This window comes from Syngnathoides biaculeatus, chromosome 5, assembly GCF_019802595.1.
Source record: "Syngnathoides biaculeatus isolate LvHL_M chromosome 5, ASM1980259v1, whole genome shotgun sequence".
In the NCBI taxonomy this organism is placed as follows: Eukaryota; Metazoa; Chordata; class Actinopteri; order Syngnathiformes; family Syngnathidae; genus Syngnathoides; species Syngnathoides biaculeatus.
Window position 1 is genome coordinate 33,103,172 of NC_084644.1, and position 18,025 is coordinate 33,121,196.

The following is an 18,025-nucleotide window of genomic DNA, read 5'->3' on the forward strand; positions in this document are numbered from 1 at the left end:
GACCTAAACTCTATAGAAAATCTTTGGAGGTAGATGAAACTCTGTGTTTCTCAGCGACAGCCCAGACCTGTCTGATGTAGAGAAGATCTGTGTGAAGGAGTGGGCCAAAATCCCTCCTGCAGTATGTGGAAACCTGGTGAACAACTACAGGAAACATTTGACCTCTGTAATCGCAAACAAATGCTCCTGTACCAAATGGAATTTCTCAGGTGTTCAAAGACTTATTTGCAGCTGTATCACACAAATCATTAAAAAATCATACATTGTGATTTCAGTTTTTTCTCTCACAGTGGAAATGCACCTACGATGAAAATTTCAGACCCCTCCATAATTTTCAATAACTTCATTGTGTGGCTGATCAACTTTATTCCTCTATAGTTCCCACAGCTCTGCAAACCGCCTTTGTTCTTAAGAACATGAACTAGCACACTTTTCCTCCATTCTTCAGGCATCTTCTCCCCCGCTAGTATACAGTTGAATACTGTAAGTTGGTCAAAAACATCACAGCCAACCACTTCGGAGTGCTTCCATACCTCCACGGGTATGTCATCAGGATCAACTGCCTTTCTATTTTTCATCCTCTTTTGCACCTCTCTAACTTCCCCCTTACTCGTCATTACTACTTCTTGGTCCTCCACACTTGCGTCATCTACTCTTGCTTCTCTCTCATTTTCTTCATTCATCAAATTCTCAAATTATTCTTTCCTTCTGTTTAGCACACTACTGGCACCAGTTAACGGATTTCCATCTCTATCATTATCATCTTAACCTGCAGCACAATGCATCCCATCTCTATCCCTCTGGCTGGCCAACCTGTAGAGATCCTTTTCTCCTTATTTTGTGTCCAACCTGGTCTACATGTCATATGCCTCTTGTTTAGCTTTGGCCCCCTCGACCATTTCCCTACGTCACATCTCAATGTATTCATTTCGCCTCTTCTTTATCCCACTTCTTCTTCGCTAATTTCTTTCCTTGTATGACTTCCTGTACTTTGGGGTTCCACCACCAAGTCTTCTTCTCCCCTTTCCTACCAGAAGACACACCAAGTCCTCTTCTGCCTTCTTCTCCGATCACCTTGGCTGTAGTCAAACAGTCTTCTGCGAGCTCCTCCTGTCCACCGAGAGCCTGTCTCACCTTTTCCGAAAGGCCACACAACATTCTTCCTTTCTCAGCTTCCATCACATGGTTCTCTGCTCTATCTTTGCCTTCTTAATCTTCCTACCCACCACCAGTCATCCTACACAACACCATCCTGTGCTGTCGAGCTACACTCTCCCCTACCACTACCTTACAGTCAGTAACCTCCTTTTAGATTACATTGCCTGCACAAAATATCATCCACCTGCGCGCATCTACATCCGCTCTTTTAGGTCACGCTATGTTCTTGCCTCTTCTGGGGGAAAAAGTGTTCAATTCTGCCATTTCCATCCATTTTGCAAAGTCCACCACCATCTGTCCCTCAAAGTTCCTTTCCTTGTTGCCGTACTTACCGATCACTTCTTTACCCCAATCCCCCCCAAGGTTTCCTTCATCAACGTGTCCATTACTATCTGCACCAATCAAAACTCTCAATCTCTGTCTGGATTGCTCAAAACTACTTCATATTGTTCCTTGCAGAATTTCTCTTTCAACTCTCGGTCACATCCTACCTGTGGGGAATACCCGCTAATCACATCATACATATATACACCCTCAATTTCAAATTTCAGCCTCATCACTTGATCTGATATTTTTTTCACCTCCAAGACATTCTTAGCCAGCTCTTCCTTTCAAATAACCCCTACTCCATTTCTCTTCCCATCTACTCCATGATAAAATAATTTAAACCTTGCTCCTCAACTTCTAGCCTTACTACCTCTCCACCTGCTCTCTTGGATGCACAATATATGAACCTTTCTCCGAATCATCATGTCAACTAACTCTTGAGCTTTTCCTGTCATAGTCCCAACATACAAAGTCCACTCAGTTGTAGGCTCTGTGCATTCCTCTTCTTCTTCTGCCGATGAATCCGGTTTCCTCCCCTTCTTTGTCTTTGCATAGTAGCTGAATTTCCACTGACGCCCTGCACTGTAATTGTACTGGGGGCGGGTGCTGTTCACCCGGCCCATGACAGATTTGGTATGGTATTCTTTAGATGAATGCTGGCACAGCTTTATCCCGTGTTCCGTTCCTGACACAACCCTCTGCATTTATCCGGGCTTGGGACCGGCCTACAGATTCCACTGGCTTGTGCCCCCATTGGGCTGCATCAGTCTCTTTCCTTGTATTACGTCCTGTATTTTGGGGTCCCATCATCAAGCCCCTTTCCTCCCAGAAAACACACCAAGTACTCTCCCGCCTGTCTCTCTGATCATTTTGGCTGTAGTAGTCCAGTATTCCAGGATCTCCTCCTGTCCATCGAAAGGCTGTCTCTCCTCTTTCCAAAAGGCCACACTACATTCTTCCTTTCTCAGCTTCCTCCACATGGTTCTTTACTCTACCTTTTGTCTTCTTAATCTTCCTCCCTGCCACCAGAGTCATCTACACACCACCATCCTATCGTGTCGAGCAACACTCTCCCCTACCACGACCTTATAGTCAGTAACCTCCTTCAGATGACATCATCTGCACAAAAGGTTATCCACCTGTGGACTTCCACCTCCGCTTTCGCCTTATGTTCCTGCCTCTTCTGGAAAAGTATTCTCTACTGCCATTTCCATCCTTTTACCATCTATCTACCATCTATCCCTCAATGGTCCTTTCCTGAATGCCGCACTTACCCATCACTTTTTCATCACCCGTCTCCTTCACCAACATGTCCATTACAATCTGCACCAATCACACCTCTCTGTGAGTCTAGGATGCTTAGAATTCTAGTTCCTTCCAGAATTTTTCTTTGTACTCTTGGTGACATCCTACCTGTGGGGCATATCTACTATTCACATACATACACTCTCAATTTCAAGTTTCAGCCTCATCACGATCTGATATTCTTTTCACCTCCAAGACATTCTTGGCCAGCTCTTCCTTTAAAATAACCCCTACTCTATTTCTCTTCCCATCGACTCCATGGTAAAATAATTCAAACACTGCCCCTAAACCTCTAGCCTTACTGCTTTTCTACCTGCTCTCTTGGAAGCACAATATATCAACCTTTCTCCTAATCATGTCAACCAACTCCTGAGCTTTTCCTGTCAAAGTCTCAACATTGAAAGTCCCTACACTCAGATGTAGACTCTGTGCATTGTTCTTCTTCTTCTGCCAACGAATCCGCTTTCCTCCTCTCCTATGTCTTTGACTCATCGTAGCATGAATTTCCACTGATGCCCAGCAGGTTAAAGTTCCTTGGGGTGGACCTTGTTAACCTCCTGCCACAACTGATCTAGTATGGATTCTTTAGATGAACGCTCATATTTGTTTGGCAAAGTTTTAAGACGGATGCCTTTCCTAACACATCCCTCAGCATTATCCGGGTTTGGGACCAACGTTTAGATTGCACTGGCTTGTGTCCCATCAGGCTGTATTGGCTGCAAGTGGATAAATCTGCGGTGGCCAACCAGTGGCTCCCGAGCCGCATGGGGCTCTTTGCCTCCTTCTGTGTGGCACTCGTGAAGGCATAAAAGCATATTGAAGTTCTGTTTATGTGGTGTACATGCTCTTCTTAAATTCATTTTGGTAGTTGTGAGCGCCCATTATTTGAGTTCATTATGGTATTTGTGTGAGCGCTTTGCTTGAGGTGATGTCAGTCGTTCGGGTATCGTGACAAGTTCAGTCTGTGTGGCTGTTGTGTGTCTATGTGTCAGTAAGACAGGACTGCTCAGGCATGTCCACCGGGTGTGGCTTTATTGTTAATGCCACCCAGTTCAAACTTGACGAGGACGACCTCGGCCCCAAAGAAGTTGTCTTCCCTGGGTCCCCCGACTGCGTTACCAAAGTGGTCTTGCAGAACTAACATTCGCATTGAAAGAAAATAGCTCGAAGTTTCCCAGTCGGATGTTGATCTTCGGAGAAAATAATTAGTCAATTTCAGTCTCAAAATGCTAGAGAAAAATGCACAGTTAAAAAAAAATAATTACAGAACATTTTTACCAGAGTGGAAGAGCTCATATATATATATATATATATATATATATATATATATATATATATATATTTTTTTTTTTTTTTTTTAATCGAGCACAAAGCAAGCCAATCTGTCTTTTCTGTTAGACGTCTCTCGTATTTCACAGCTTCAAATCTTCACTTTAGCTCTCTCCAAGCTGACATGGACCTGGAATTTCCATCCATCTATTTTCTGAGTCCCTGATCCTCATGAGGGTTGTGGTAGTGCTGGAGACATTCCCTGCTGTTATCGGGCAGGAGGCAGGGTACACCTTGAACCGGTTGCCAGCCAATTGCAAGTCACATCTTGACAGACAACAGTCACACTCACAGCTGGGAGCAATTTAGAACCTCCAATTAATGCATGTCTTTGGGATGTGGGAAGAAACCGGAATGCAGTGAGAAAACCCACGCAGGCACGGAGAACTTGCAAACTCCACACAGGTGGGCCAGGATTTGAGAAAAATTACACAGAAAAGCAGTTTGAACAAAAAAAAAAAAAAAAAAGAAAGAAGCATCCAAAGACTAATGGTTGCATCATCTCAAGTTGCTTGAAACATTGCAAGGGTCAAAAAGCCATGCAATGAAGGGAAATATATTAAGAATGCTTCTGTGATGTTGCTGAAATATTGTCTCCTGAAACCCAAATTCAAATGGTATTGGACCTTCAACTGTCCCACCACACTGTTGAACAAAGAATATCGGTCATTAGCATGGCTCCTGATATTTGTACTAGATGAAAGGTGTGACATGGTTGAACTGATACTTTATCTGTGTGTGAGAGGACACATTATTTATTTATTTATTTTATTCCTGGCCTGAAGTCTTGATACTCTGTTGGAGTCGATTTTTCTTATGTTGGTGTGTGTGATATACAATAAATCTGGCTGAGCAAACATATATGTGTGAGGAGGGAATGATGTTCTTGTGTATGACGTGGCTCTTTGCTGTAACACAGTGAAAATGGGACTCATCTCTGACTGGTTGGCCGCCCCAGCCATAAATTACCCTAATTACTCAAAAATATTACACTTGAAACATGTCCCCTTCCGGTTGAACAGTCATCTGGTAGACAGCAAAATAACAGCTCTCCCCATCCTGATAAAGTTTTGTTTATAAACGCCAACTTATTTGAGTTTTTTTGTACATGAATTAAAGAAGACAAAGATGCATTTATAATATGCCCAAACAAAAGAAGAAAGTTGTCCAAGAGAGAACAGAAGAGACCCCTTCAGCCGAGGAAGAACTGATCGACAACGATGTAGCTGGTGTGAGTCATTCAGACCTGGAGGAGCTAACATTACAAAAAGACAAGCGTTTGGCTAACCTGCTAACTATACTAAAAGAACTGACAGAGTTTCGGAGCGAAAGTGTTGAGACTCTCTGGGGAATACGAGAGGACATCAAGGTTATAAACTATACAGTGAATTACAAACACAGAGGAAAGAGTGCAGGGACTCAAAAAAGCTACTATGGAGTTGGTAAAGATACAGGATCAGTTGCAAAATAAACTAACTGACCTAGAGGGAAGAACAAGATGGGGAAAATATAAGAATTAATGGTGCAGTGGAGGGATCGAAGAACAATTCCACGTCGATGATGATGTCTGTGGGGAATATATTGAAAGAACATTTGAAGTTGCCACACACTGAAGATCTTAGGATGAAACGTGCTTACCGCACACTATGACCAAACCCTTACCAGACCCACCACTGAGGTCCATCGTTATTAAATTCCCATGCAGCAAAACTAAAGAGGAACTCCTGAAACAAGTATGGCAAAAGAGAAGACTTTTACATCAAGGTAAAAAAGTGTTTGTGGACCCTGATTATGCACCTCATGTATTCAAGAAGCACCGCGAGTACCTGGAGGCAAAGAGGGTGCTTAAGGAGAACAATATTCGGTTTCTAACTCCTTTCCCAGCGAGAGTGAAGGTGTTTTACAAGGGAGAGACATGCTTGCTCAATGGCGGGAGTAGTAATAATAATAATAACACAGAGCATCGACTCGCAGTTATATTCATTTTATTGGCTCTTAGCATGCAACACTTGCCGGCTCGTATTTACGGCGATGTGCACATGCACTGTTTTGGTCGATCACATTGGCATGCCGGAAAAGAAAAAAAGACATCAGGCGTATGTTTATGACGTTTAGCATACCACACATGTCTCAACTATGGCTCTTAGTACAGTAAAACATGCTAGTCACAGAGTTCTCCCCTATTTTAAGCCCTCGCTTTTTTCATAAGGTAAAGAAATCTTACCAAAGATGAGTATGGATGCTGGACCAAAGAAGAAGACAAAAATGTATCACTTTCATACAGGATAGGAGGCGGACTTTTTTTTCACAATGTCATTTTCGAAGCATGTTTGGCTCATCTGCTGGTGTAGTGAAAAGTGTAGCGGCATTTTCGAACTGTTCATGGTAAATACGACACTGACTTTCCGCCGAAAACTGAGCTGAGAATGAGAAATGTGAATGAACTAAAATCCTAATTGGTCGACAGCAGTCACTTTTCACACAACATAACCAAAGCATCGTTCCGGGTTAGTCACAACATTGTTAATAAGAAGTCCTTCCGAGATGGAGAGATGGTAAAAAAGGCATTCATTTGAAGTAGCTGACTCTTAAGAGGCCTCGTAGCTCAGTGGTTATTGGACTGGTTTGGTAAACCAGGGGTTGTGGGTTTGTATCCCACTGGGGCCTCCACTCCCCTGAGAAGGGTTGCGTCAGGAAGGTCATCCGGCGTAAAAATTGTGCCAAACATATATATGCGTCTGTGGCGACCCTGAAAGGGACAAGCTGAAAGAAACACACATTGAAGTAGCTGACTCATTGTTCTGATTTTTTAAAAATAAGGCAGAAATATTATCTTCAATAAAAGCTCTGCAGCTGTCAATGAGTACACAGCGCTGTGAAACCATGACTGAGAACTTAAAGTAAATGTGAAAGGACATCGGAGATTGTATGTTTCTCACTGCAATTGAACGAATCTGCTGACGTGAATGACACAGCCCAGGTATGCATTTTCTTTTGTATGGTATTTAGTGATCATGGTGAACTCAAATAATGTTCATAGTTAATAATGTTGTGTTGCGCGATATTGGGTCATGCGGTTATGCAAGGGACACAAACATACATTTACACATAAAGAATTCTCAATATACTTTAAAATAAATATATGTTTTGCATCTTTGTAGTGGGTAGATCTTTGTGAATTGGTCATTGTATTTAACCCCCCCCCCACACACACACACACACAAACCCTGCCTGTCAACTGCCAGAGGCTGGCTGGTAACAGATGGACCCCAATCCTAACCACATCATCATACTCTCGGCATCACAAACTCTTAATGACCTTGGGTAAAGGTCAAGTGTCATCCCTATAAATATTCTAAAATAGATATTGTAATGAAAAATACATATAAAATTTTTCACTTCAATGTCGATACAAAAAAATAAATACGAGCGGGGAGCACATCATCCATGCGCAAAGTTGCAGAGGTGTCATTCTATGACATCCAAGTGGTCACCATATTGGCTGCATCCCGTCCATGATGTCACCCGGACATTCGCCAATGAAAACACGCGGTCGACCCTACTTTGGGAGACGAACACGCCCCTTCTGACATGGAAGCTCTTTTCGAAGAAGAGAACATCACACAACCGAGGTAAGTTACCGGGGCAATATTACGCTATTGTTTCGAAAGATATTCAGATGATATGCGATCACGGCCAAACCCCTTCCCCGGAGGAGATGAGCCATCGCGGCTCATCGCAGCCGGCCGGAGTGGCTGCATTGTCGGCAGTGTTCTTCAAAGCTGCCGCCGTCTGCGAGCCTGACGCGCTGAAGCCGTGACCAGCGGATGCGGCGCCTCGGCCGGTGTGCCTCATTATCGACGCCGAGGTGGCTTATCAGCCGGGCTGATTTAGGGTGTTGTTCATAACCGCCGCCGTCCACGATGAACAACACTGTCGAACTGGGACGCTTTACGGCGTTGTCGTCGCACGCCGCTGAGTGAACCATTGTCGGCAGCATTCTTCAGAGCTGCCTCGCCAGCGAGCCCGACGCTGTCTGACGTGCACATCAACACATTTAGCACGCGTGTCATACGTACGCGGATCTTTTGTTACGTTATGAGAGACTGATTACGTGGTCCGCCCCAAACTATTATTTTTTAGTAGCTCTATACACATCTACCTGTCATTTGGAACCCACGAAGCTCTCGTCCTCTGCACCCGTGCAATCCATTTTTCACGACGAACCAGGTCTCTTGCAAACTTATGAAGGGTAAATCCATCCTCCTGAGTGTTCAAGCAATATCCAGCAATGCAACGACCCGGCATTTTGGCTAACACGAAGGAACAACGAGCTACCTTCCTGGAGGTAAAACTAATAGAAACAAATGAGTGCACTTGAGGGCGGTCCTGCCATGTACGTCACTTCCTGCTTCTTCTCGAAAACAAATCCCTTGAGAGGATGGTGGGAGTTACAAAAAGCTGTATACATCAAAATCAAGTTTTGTGGTGGGAAAAAAAAATGCATGGGTCCATGTCGGCTGCTGTTTTTTCATTAATAACGTACTAAAAATCATGCATTTAATTACAGTGGCCCTTTAAGACAGAAACAGGCCTTACAATGCAGGTAAATTTAACTAAAGGTTCAATTATTCCCCCAGCTTTCAAGCCTTCTACCACATCTTGCTGTGTATTCCATCTATGGACTTGTGCCAAAGGAAATCCCCATTTTCTTCTCACCATTTGCCAATTTAATGCTACCCCAAACCTGAATGCCATACAAAAGACTCCATATGGAGGGAGTTGAAGTATTTGAATCAAAAAAGCGTGATGAAAATTTTTTGGCAGTGACAAGTATTTCACAAATAAGAAACAAGTAGTTATTATTAATGGAGAAAGCAGCTGACATGGTAAAGGAATGTTGCAAGACCTGCATCGGCCCCAGGCCACTAGTATGTGTCATTCGGCCAGAAATCTCACCACAGTGTACCCTGGAGGTAATGACGAAAACAACTTCCGACACCACTTGTCGGAAATGAAATAGTGTTTTTCCAACAACTAAGGCAGTAAATGATAAAAACCAAAAATAATTGTCTTAGTTTTGTTGTGATTTAGTTGAAGAGAAGTTTTGCTCGTCCAGTATTTATCTGATTTAGACAGTGGCACAATGCCTCAATTGAACTGTAGTCATCTGGAGACACTGCAAAATATAACTGTCATCTGCATTGTTATGGTAGTCAAAATTAAAGTTTTGAGGAATTTGACCCAAGTGTAGCATATACAGGCTGAACAGGGGAGGTCCAAGAACTGACCCTTGAGGGACCCCATAGTTCATTGCCATTCACTGAGACTGAGCGCCTCCAATGGTCACAAATTAGCTCCTTTCCTCCAGGTAGGACCTAAACCATTTGTGGACCATTCCATTTAGTCCTACCCACGTTTCCAACCTGTTTAGCAGTATAATGTGATCTACCATATCAAAAGCCGTGCTGAGATCCAACAAGATCAAAATTGACACCTTTCCTGACTCAGTATTCAACCATATATCATTTAGCACTTTGATAAGAGCAGATTCTGTACTGTGATGAGTTTGGAAACCTGATTGAAATTTGTCAAAAAGTCCATTTAAATTCAAGAAATTGCTGAGTTGATTAAAAATAACTTTCTCAAGAATCTTAGCTATGAACAGGAGATATCAGATGGGTCTATAGCTTGCTAACATGGAATCATCCAGTGCTTTTTTTTAGAAGGGGCTTAACATCAGCTACTTTGAGAGCTTTGGGAAACTTGCCAGACTGAAGTGAGCATCCAGTGCTCTTTTTTTTTATTTTTTATTTTTAGAAGAGGCTTAACTGAAGGTACTTTGAGAGCTTAGGGAAACTCAAACTCTGAACGGGAGATTTGAGATTGGTCTATAGCTTGCTAACATGGAATCGTCAGTGGTCTGTGTTTTAGATGAGACTTAACAGCAACTACTTATAGAGCTTTGGGAAACTCGCCAGACTGAAGTGAGCAATTGATTATTTGCTAGAAATAAGGTAGGACTGACTTCACAATAGTTTTGAAAAGTCAGATGGTATTGAGTCGGGACAGTTAGTTGATGGTTTAAACTGCTGAACAGTTTGCTCTATAGTTTTTTGGTCAACTGTATCAAATTCTGACAAGTTAAGAGTTTTCTCTGGGTGGGTTCAGATGTGAGATCATTCTATCTTTTTGCTCATTTATGCTGACATTTGCCCTGATCGATTATATTTTTTCACCAAAATCACAGGCAAACTCATTGCATTTGTTAGCTGTTACGAGTTCTGGATCTATCTGATTCTGGGGGGGATTGTAAACTCATCAACCACAGCAAATAGAGCGTATTCTTGAGGTTCTTACTGATGATTTCAGAAATGTGTTGCTGTCTAGATCTAACTCTTGGTTAAAATAACAAAGACACTGTCTGTAGAGGTCATAGTCAATTTGGAGTTTAGTTTTTCTTCACATGCTCTCCTCTTTCCTCCACTCCGATTTAAATCTCTTGACCATCATTGTGCTCCTCCACAGTGTTCTAGGTCTTAGTTTGAACAGGAGCGACAGCATTCATGGCTTTTGTGATTTTTGAGGTGAAATTGTCCAAAAGCTCATCAACTGTCTCAGCATTCACAGTCTGTGGCACAGCCACAGTCTCCATTAAACGTAGTGGCAGTACTCTCATTGATGTAACTTTTCCTTTTGGTTGTCTGAACTTTTGGAAGAATCTGTAATTCAAAAATTACACAAAAATGGTCAGAAATAGCCATATCCTTAATATCAATCGAGAGAATTTCAACATCCTTAGAGATGACCAGGTCTAAGGTGTGACCTTGAGTGTGAGTTGGACTCTTAATATGTTGAGAGGTGTCAAATGTGTCTAGTATTCCAGAAAGTTCTTTCGATGTTTTTTCCATGTTATTGTCAACATGAATGTTAAAGTCCCCTGTTCTGAAAAAAATAGTTGTACAAATAACTAACAGCAGTTCTGAAAAATACTCCATAAATTTTCCATTGTATCTTGGAGCTCTATAAATTATTAAAATGATAACCTTTGGGTCACCCTTAATTAAAAAACACAGATATTCAAAAGAGCTAAAATTACCCAGTGTAATTTCTTTACATTGAAATAATGATTTAAAAATAACTGCAATACCACCACCTTTTTTCCCTGTACGACACTTGTTCATAAAATTAAAATCTATTGGTGTTGCCTAATTTAAAATGGTATTAAAATGGTATAACTACTTTCTGTTAACCATGTTTAATTTATTAACAAAAAGTCCAGACCATAGGTTGTAATGATGATTGATCATTGATCAACTTTGATTTGTTACCCAATGACCTGATATTAAAAAGAGCTAGTCTCACAGAGATGGCTGGAGAGAATGGCAACGTAGGCCAGCCAGATTCTTCCGTAATCCATTGTTTTCCTTTTTAAATGTAGGAAGAATTGTGAATATAATTATCATACATCTGCTTCCAATAAAGAAATCCTTTGCTCTCCTCTTGATAACATGGCAGCCGCTTAGCAGGAGATAGCACAAGAACAAAAACATCTAATCATCAGAATTGTTAGAACCAGGAGCACCTGTTGTCTGTTAAAGAAATGATGACCAAACATGTACTCCGCAATCTTCCACACATGCACACACACACGAACAAACAAGTACATTTTGTTTCCAACTATGATTTTTTTCGCCTGTCTCCTTTTTGTAACATCCATCTAAATAAGGGATTTTGAAACCAAATAAATAGAGTTTCTGAGGAGAGGATAATCAGAGAGCGCAGTGGAGAATTGACCCCTCCGTGGATATTGTGCAATCCGCGTCACTGACCAATCAGAGGCCAGAGATCTGCATAAACCAAAGCCCGTTTTTGCTCCCGCCATTTTCTCAGACAACATTGCATGGTCCAGTATAGGTTTAGTTAGCGTTTTATCGCGTATTTGGGTTATTTAACAAAAAATATGGTTAAGAGGTGTAGTCACGGACTTTGTAATAGTGACAACAGGTATCCTGAAAGGCTAGTTGGTGGAGTTCCATTCGTACCCTTTCCAAAACCGAAGACCCAGTACGAAAAATGCCTTCGATGGATCAAACTTTGTGGAAGACCACATCATCAACTAAATCCATCTAATATCAACCGGAACACACATGTTTGCACGAAGGTATGCCCTATATTTGATTTTCAATACATGTCTCGTATAAATGAATGAGACGTTCTCCGCTAGCATAACACCGCTACGTGTGAACGATTGACACACTTATTCTTTGTTGAGCGATATTTAGCGATGATCGGACTGCACAAACATATTGATTTCTTGCTGGCTCGCGGCCGAAGCTTAACCAGACTGTGTTTGCACGAAGGTATGCCCTATATTTGATTTTCAATACATGTCTCGTATAAATGAATGAGACGTTCTCCGCTAGCATAACACCGCTACGTGTGAACGATTGACACACTTATTCTTTGTTGAGCGATATTTAGCGATGATCGGACTGCACAAACATATTGATTTCTTGCTGGCTCGCGGCCGAAGCTTAACCAGACTGTGTTTGCACGAAGATATGCCCTAAATTTGATTTTTAATACACGTCTCATATAAATGAATGAGAGTGTTCTCCGCTAGCATAACACCGCTACGTGTGAACGATTGACACACTTTTTCTTTGTTGAGCGATATTTAGCGATGATCGGACTGCACAAACGTATCGATTTCTTGCTGGCTCGCGGCCGAAGCTTAACCAGACTGTTTGCACGAAGATATGCCCTAAATTTGATTTTTAATACACATCTCGTATAAATGAATGAGACGTTCTCCGCTAGCATAACACCGCTACGTGTGAACGATTGACACACTTATTCTTTGTTGAGCGATATTTAGCGATGATTGGAGTGCACAAACGTATTGATTTCTTGCTGGCTCGCGGCCGAAGCTTAACCAGACTGTGTTTGCACTAAGATATGCCCTAAATTTGATTTTTAATACACGTCTCGTATAAATGAATGAGACGTTCTCCGCTAGCATAACATTGCTACGTGTGAATGATTGAATGAAATCAGAAGCATGGCGTCTCTCTCAGTTAAGAATGGATTGTATTTAGAATCTATAATATATCGTTGATTTGAATGAAATCAGAAGCATGGAGTCTGTCTCAGTTCAGAATGTATTGTATTGTATTTGCCATTTTTACTGTTTGTCTTACGTCAGCGCATGTGGCGTGACGTAACTTCAGGAGGCGTGGTTAAGTGCCCTGTACGGAGGGGTCAATTATACGAGACAATTTCTCTCCTCTCTCCTCGCGAGCTGTCAAACATGAACTGGTGTCTTTAATTCCTTTTTGTTCTGTTTAATGAATATCGAATTGGTAAACCAGACATTTACTTGGTCCTTCGAGCCGGATCTCAAGATTTTTCCAGGGGCGGAGTTGATGTCCATGCAAAGACCGTGGCCACGGTACTTGAGAACCTTTCTAGGACTGGGCCTCGGCTTTGTGTCTGGAGACTGAGCATTAACGAGAAGACGAAGGAAATAAAGACATCTCTGGTGAGCAGGAAACCCCCACTCATGAGAAATGAGTGGATTTGCGCGTCTGGGCGACTGCGGCAGAACCAAACCTTAAATACTAGTCCCTATTAAGTAGACAAATTAGTCTATATAACAGAGAAAAGCGCAATGTGTGTCCTGTATGTACTTGAGTTCTGTGGAATGTGTGTATGTGTAAAAGTATGAGTGGAGGTTCGCTACTTCATTTGTACAGGAAATTGAGTGACAACTGTTTGAAGATGCAGAGGTAACAATTCTCCACTACTTGTGGTAGAAGCTTGAGAATTACCTCAAACAGAAAATAATTGTCATCGTGTTCAGGGGGAAGTCAGTATAGTCATCCTAGGTAAACCACTGACTCCAACAGGGGAAAAACAAATCGCAAAATAGTTGATACAGAACATCTGAAACAAAAATTAACGTCTAAGGACTAGACGTTTTTAGAAACCAATGTCCTTCTAAAATAAAACAAATTTGTGGATAACACAATATGGCTTTGCAAGCCACCTCAACACACACACACAAATATATTATTAACCTGCAGGATAAAATAAGAAACACACAAACATGGGGGAAAAAATGGAATGAAAGACTTGAGAAAGTCTTACCACTTAAATGGTGTGGAAGTTCAACAAATTTGGATGACAGCAATGAAGGGAGATTGGCATAGCATCAGGGGAGATTGGAATCCAAAAGATAAAAACAAAGTACTTTCTCACAGCAGCAGGGAACTTAATCATTGAAGTCAAGGGATAATAGAGCACACTTCGGCGAGATTTAGACAAAGAGAAAACTATACTGCCGTTGGAAGAGCAAAACAAACCAACAATGAACCATTTCAAGGATATAGAATCAGAACAACTGCATGTTTTAAAGCAAACAGTGGCATTCCTGAAGATCACACTCCAGGGTGTGTGTCTCAGGAGCAACTAAAAAATGCTCTTCATGTGAATTCAAATAATCCTACAAAACAATGGATTGAAAAACATTGGGTTGACAAACCAACTGGCAGCCTGGAACAATATGTTAACCAAGCACTACACGCAGAAAGAATGCCACAAAATAATGAAAAGTAAGTTGACACATTTCTGACAGGGGAAGGAGAAATTTATGGAGCTTTGTGCGGAACATTTAACAATCATGGCCGCAGACGAGGAAGGGGAGGTGAAGATTAATGTGGAGGGGACGCGAAATTGATTATTTGCCGGTGTTGTGGAGAAAAAGGTCACATTTCATGTGACTGCCCTTAAAACAAAACACCCACCACCCCATGACTGGAGCAGCCATCTTCTCATCAAAAATGTTACAACCAATGCTCCCAATTTGCCCCATACGTTTGTTGGGAAGAGATGGCTTGCTGAAACTAGGACTGGTCTTAGTTCCCTCTTTGACAGGAAATATAGAAGTAAAAAGAGAAAAGGAATTACTGGGAAGACAGTTGAATGTCTTACAAAATAGAAACCCACCAGACTCCCTAGATATTCCAAAGAATCCTATCCCAGCTAACTTCAGGCGAAGGCAGACAACACCTCGAACTAGTCGTTAGCCAGTTGCAGGTCAGATATCGACACCATCACTGTGCGGTAATCAATCCAATGCTGCCTGCACGTGTGCACCACTACATTATCAGATTGAAAAAAAAAAATTAACTACTGTACATGCATTTCTACCTAAACATTGGCGTAGACTGAGGAGGAGCTGAATGACATGGACAAAATAGCAGAAAGAAACATGTGGCTGCACCTTACACACTGTAAAAAGGTTGTCTAAGCTGAGTCACTCAAAGAGGAAGGTGAGCAAAGCCCAGCATAAGGTGGGTGCAGATTTATAGTATCTGAAAATACCTAAAGTCTGGTGAAGATTTAAGAGACACCTGACTCATGTATGGGGGACTTGGCCAACATGACTCCAAAATGGCGAAATAATATGATAGCATGTTGGGCTGCAACGTTGACAGCTGTAAAGAGATTTTTGTTCATATGGTTCCTTTGGGCACCTGTAAAGCTGACAAAATCGCATAACAAAACCGATAATTATACTCAGTCAACTATGCCTACCACACATAAGATAAAGAGGTGCAACCTCATTTCAAATAACATTGATAAATAACTAGCGGCAGTAACCGAGGCATGAAGGGAAAACTCCATGTGTGTCTCACAATGAATCAGTTAAGCACTATTTTCATTCCTTGGCGGGGTCTAATTGAACACTCAAACAAACACTGCTCTCATCTGTGACTGTGTTTCCATCCGCAGCAGAGTATATACAATTGGCTGCGTCCATCTTTGGACCTCCCCTCAGTTTCTCCCAGAAGTGAACGTCCGCTTGGAAAGATGGTGATCCGACCTACATTGATGTAATTGGCATCCAACGAGGCTTACCAAATGAGTATAAATTGGCTAACCAGATTGCTGCATGATCGGAATCCATCTTGTTATGGACGACCCCAAATAAAAACATTGACAGAATCAACTACATACATTACAATGTACAGAAACTAGGTAACTATACAGAAGCAGGCTTTATTGCCAGATGAGAACAACTAGATGCAACCTCACTCATGGATTTCCAGAACTGCATAGTGGTCAACATGCTCCAGGCTGGTGGTAAAAAAAGTTTGGGAAATCTAACAACTTGGTGTTCTCTGTCTTAGTTTCTATAGCTGTGTTATGGGCATCATTTAACCAACTTATAACCACTGCTATTGGCCCGACATATTTAAAATTGGCAAAAATATATCCACTGTTAGCACAACAGATTAATGACAGTGATATTGTTGAACCACGATAATGACATTATGACTTCTCTTCCAGACCTTTTCTCTGATCCAGAAGATTACAAGTGATTAGTGCTATATTTTCCTCTGAGTGTAACTTTGCTCTGCTCTGCTAAAAAAAAAAAAAAAAGCTGTTTCTGCCTGTAATGAAGAATGCTATAATCTGCTCCAATTAAAAAAAACTGTTTCTACCTGCTTAAAGAATGCTTTGCTCTGCTCGAATTAAGAAACTGTCTGCCTGCAATGAAAAATGCTTTGCTCTGCTCTAGATAACGTAGTAGCAAATGTAGGATAAACAGGGGGGAAATGTAGGAATAATTGTGAATATAATTATCATACATCTGCTTCCAATAAAGAAATGCTTTGATCTGCTCGAGATAACATGGCAGCAGCTGAACAGCAGATAGCACAAGACAAAGAACATCTAATCATCAGAACTGTTACAACCAGGAGTACCCGTTGTCTGTTAAAGAAATGATTACAAACTTGACCACACATTTACTCAGCAATCTGCCACACACAAGCACACATACATGAACAAACAAGTATACTTTGTTTCCAACCATGTTTTGCTTCCCCGTCTCCTTTTTGTAACATCCAAGAAAATAAGGGGCGTTTAAAACCAAATGAATAGAGGTGCTGAGGAGAGGATAATCAGAGAGTGTAGTGGTGAACTGAACGAGACAGTTTCTCTCCTGTCTCCTCGCAAGCTGTCAAACCTGAACTGGTATTTTTGCTTCCTTTTTTTCCCCGTTTAATGTGTTTAATTGGTAAACCTGACAACTTGTATCGAAAATGGTGATTTTTGAAACGATATCAGAAATCATAGATAAGGAGGTACCAGGAGGTGTAAACATATCTAAAATGTATGGAAAAATACAGGAATTATAAGGTGAGGATTCCATCTATATAAAAGAGAAGTGGGAAAAGGAAAGTAACATTAGATTGCAAGTCGAAACTTGGGAAAAAAAATAATCCTCAATCAGTGGAAAAGCACATCTGCTTTATTCTGGGGAGAATTTGGTGAGAAAAATGTAGTTACATTTTTTTCTGAGAGTTCCAGCTCAGAGGATCTTGACGAGAGCAAGTACCTCCTGCTAGACATCTTGTGGAGAGAATAAGGCAACACATTTTCATGTGTTCTGGGACTTTCCAATCATTTCAAAAGACTGGAAGAACATTAGACAAATTATGGATAAAATTATGAAAGTCATGATTCCCTTAAAATTTGAAGTTTTATGATTGGGATTTATACCGGACACTGTGATGGGACCAGATCTTCTTTTCCTTTCGGCTTGTCCAGTTAGGGGTCGCCACAGCGTGTCATCTTTTTCCATCGGAGCCTATCTCCTGCATCTTCCCCTCGAACCCCAACTGCCATCATGTCCTCCCTCACATCATCCATCAACCTTTTCTTTGGTCTTCCTCTCACTCTTTTGCCTGGCAGATTCATCCTCGGCACCCTTCTACCAATATGCTCACTCTCTCGCCTCTGAACATGTCCAAACTATCGAAGTTTTCTCTCTCGAATCTTATCTCCAAAACATCCAACTTTAGCTGTCCCTCAAATGAGCTCATTTCTAATT

General features: G+C 41.5%; 1 protein-coding gene across 1 annotated transcript in view; it reads right to left on the minus strand.

Moving 5' to 3' along the window:
* Window positions 1-6,096: 6,096 nt before the first annotated feature.
* Window positions 6,097-18,025, minus strand: part of LOC133500603 (uncharacterized) — a 48,599-nt gene continuing 36,670 nt past the window's right edge. The window contains exon 4 of the transcript XR_009794977.1: window positions 6,097-6,882. The gene's annotated coding sequence lies outside the window, so the exon portion shown is untranslated. The remainder of the gene's footprint in view (window positions 6,883-18,025) is intronic.